Genomic DNA, 3,610 nt, shown 5'->3' on the forward strand with positions numbered 1-3,610 from the left:
TTACTTTTCTTTTATACTTGTTCTACCCGACTTGTTCAGCCTGAGACCCGATCTTATTTGGGCCGGTTCTCGGGTTAATTTTCTTTGAGCTTAAACCTGAATATCCCAACCCAATTAACCAGAAACCCAATAAAACTACCCAAGAAACACCCGTAACATAAACCATACTTGGTTAACGCCTTTCTTTATTCCCATTCACGGCCTCCTTGCAAATAGTTTGGATTTCTCGCCAGAGATTACGCCGGCCACTAATCCAACGCTCCCCTCTGCACCCACCCTACTCACACTTTCATTGAACCTATATTATCCAATCCATTTGATTCGACGCATGAAACCCAAGTCGAGCCTTTACCTGACACATCTCCACTCAAACGCAATTGTGCAAGACCTGACAACTTGAAGTCAACGCTACCAAGACGTGGAACTTAGACCATCTGTAGTGGGGCGCGTCCCACCCCCACGGCCCCACATGGCGGCGGGAACACCGCCCCCGGGGCGCTATGGGCGCCATGTAGTGGGGGCGCTTCCCACATAGAGTCGGGTGGGGGGAAGGGTTGGTTTTGATTGGTGATTTTTTATTTGTTATTTTTTTCTATAAATAAAATAATAAAGGTAATGATTGTTGAGACTCCATCCAGTACACTCATTTTAGCCATAAAGCCCCCTATAATGACGTGACGTCACATGACGCATAACGCCCCCATAGGGGCTCTATCCACTACACACGATCTTAGAAATGTTTTAGCCCCAGCTAGTGGATTTGGCATAAGTCAACTTTAACTAGTTGTGCTGTAAAATTAAATTATTTGAGTTAATTTTTGGTATACATTTAAATATTTTTGCTAGGGCTGGTGGGTCATATAACTGGAGTCTTATTAGTGTTTAGTCGTAAAGTTTCAGGAGTGAGGTTATTTTTTCACAAACTTTTATCAATATTGGATTACGCTTTCATGGCTAACGCTTGTAGTCGTCAGTCTATGAACAACCCTCTTATTTGTAGTTGAAGATCTTGGTAACTAAATTTATCTTACTTATTATTTACGCATGTAAGTTTAGTGATATCCTTAGTTTAGGATGTTGTAATAGTTGAACAACTTTTTTTCGTGTGTTATCTTTGCGTAGGGGTCTTGCTAATCTTCTTTGTATCGTTCTAATTTTATCGGGTGTCCACGAAGGGACAATGGTTGAACAATTAGAATATATAGGACGTTTATACATTTGAAGAACTTTGGTAATCTTATGTGGCTTACTGAGTTGACTGTGACACAAAAACAGAGGTGTGCACGATGATGCTCTAAGATATGCACATTGAGAAAATTATTATTATTATTATTATTATTATTATTATTATTATTATTAGATAAAAAGCAAATTTTGGTGCCACAAACCTATTTTAAAAACCTTTTTTTGGGGTTTTATGTAAAAGATCTCATATAAAAACCAATGTACTCATGTGGTGGGATGGTTAAAGGTGATTTGCTTAATACTTTGGTGGGCATGTTGTTTGTCCATGATGAGTCCCCTCCATAACCTAGATTTTTTGGTTTATTTTTCTTCTTTTGGATTTTTTTGGTTTATTTATCTTCTTTTGGATTAATTAGTTTTTGTTTATACTTTTTTTTTATGTGTTTTAAATATGTTTGTTTATGTTTTTTTTAAATAGGTGTCGTAATTCGATAGAGCTTAAATTTTTTGTCAACTTGCAGCCGCATTGTGCGAGTTTTACCATAAGTTATGCAACTGTCATTATTATTTTGTGTATTTATTTACTTTTTTGGGTTTATTATTGTACTGTTACGAACTTAATCAACACAAACCGAATTTGCGTCATTGCACCACCGCAACGTGACGGGTTGTTACATAGTATAGTATAAAAGAGGATGTCGGTGCCACAAAGTTGCTATTTTTTATGAACTTTGGTTTGGTATATAATAGACAGTTTTCACTTAGAAAAACACTTGACTTCTGACCCGTTGGTTGTGTGGGGATGTTCTTATACATAATGTGGTTTGCTATCTGGGTTCTTATACACGACAGAAACCAACCAAATTTGTTTAGACTCACCGCCTCAACGCCCAGGATCTACAACACTCGGGTTTTACAAAGCCCGAGTTTTACCGACCGACGTTACCCCATAATGCACATAACCAAAATCGACCGAATTCATGTATATATATCGACTCAACGCCCGAGACTGACAACACTTGAGTTTTACCACCGTCCAAGTTTGCCCAGCACAGCGCGCCGGCATAACACTAGTTATTATTATTATTATTACTGGGAAACTTTACACAATATTAACCAAATTTCTTGAAGTACTGTGATTGGAGGCTGTAACTGATCAGCTTTCTTCTGTAATGTGTCTTCAATACCATTGCTTGCAGGCCTTGAATTAAATGTGATTTCTGTATCACCATTAGGTGGTGAATCCTTTTGATTTTTTCACATTTCTCCGGATTTCAACTAGAGTTTTAAGGTAAAGTTCCACAAGCTCTGAGCAATTTTTCCTGTTTAAGTTACACTTTAATTCGGAAATTTTGATTTTAAAAGACACGTGACAAAATAAATCATATGAGCAGCTCAAATTCAACCTTTGTTTGATCTTGTTTAAAAGTAATATCAGACCTTGCAACAATCAAACATTCAGTTATCTTTTGAACTTACTACTCAATATCCCTATATAGATTTTGCTTTGCTTTTGTGGTGTTGTGTGCATTTGAATAGTGTATTTCAACTTCAAAGCTGAGGTCAAAAGTGTGAGAAAGAGGCTTTGAACATTAAAAAGATAAAATTTGAAGAATGAAGACTTGAACTACTGAACAAAACAAGTTTAAAGGCTAACAGTACCACAATTTTCCTCTAATACTCTCTGAAACTTGATTAATTGAAAAAACATAAGTCCATTCTGAACTCTTGTAAAACAGACATCTAAATTACTAGTTACGACGTGTATAATCGGCTAGACACGTCTCATCACAAGCATTAACAAAACACATATTCGTCAAAAACAACTTTTTAACACCATGGAACCATAAAATTTTGAGTCAGATTAAAAGTAAAAGTAGCTTAAAATGTAATATGAAGTCACTTAGAAAACCGACATGCACCCGCACTTCCTATGATTCTTTGTTTTCGGGTTCCATATCTTTTTCATCAGCAGCGGTAGTCATACCTAACATATATTTATTATTTACAAAGAAAAGATACATATGATGAGTAAAGAGGAACTTACAAGAGCATGGTCTTTGGCGTTTGACAGTAGCATTCACCTGATCTTTGGTATCTTTTTCATCACCTAATAATACCATTTTCTGTTATTATTGGCAAAGAAAGTTACATATGATGGTCGAATCGATGATTAGTGAATCAAAGACTTACAAGAGCACAGGCCTTTGCGTTTAAGAGTACCAACCGTCGACCCCTCTTCTTTCTCCTCATTGAAACCTTTAAAAGCCATATCCTCATCCGAGTCGGTGGCAAAACGTTCATCAATGTACCCTAACATTTATTATTAAAAAATAAAGAAAAAAAGAAAGGTAATATGAGATTATTGAATCACTAGTTAGTTAATTAATTAATAACGGGTAAAGAGAGAGTGAACTTACACGCA

At 36.3% G+C, this 3,610-nt stretch overlaps 1 non-coding gene across 1 annotated transcript; it reads right to left on the reverse strand.

Annotated features, from left to right (window-relative positions):
• Positions 1-1,077: 1,077 nt before the first annotated feature.
• LOC143541695 (U6 spliceosomal RNA) lies at positions 1,078-1,179 on the reverse strand. Its single transcript, XR_013136794.1, has one exon. It is a non-coding gene; the product is annotated as a U6 spliceosomal RNA (small nuclear RNA).
• Between the last annotated feature and the right edge of the window lie 2,431 nt (positions 1,180-3,610).

The sequence above is a fragment of the Bidens hawaiensis genome, unplaced genomic scaffold (genome assembly GCF_021521415.1).
Source record: "Bidens hawaiensis isolate Kalapana, Puna unplaced genomic scaffold, B.hawaiensis_p1.1 tig00012636_1, whole genome shotgun sequence".
NCBI lineage: Eukaryota > Viridiplantae > Streptophyta > Magnoliopsida > Asterales > Asteraceae > Bidens > Bidens hawaiensis.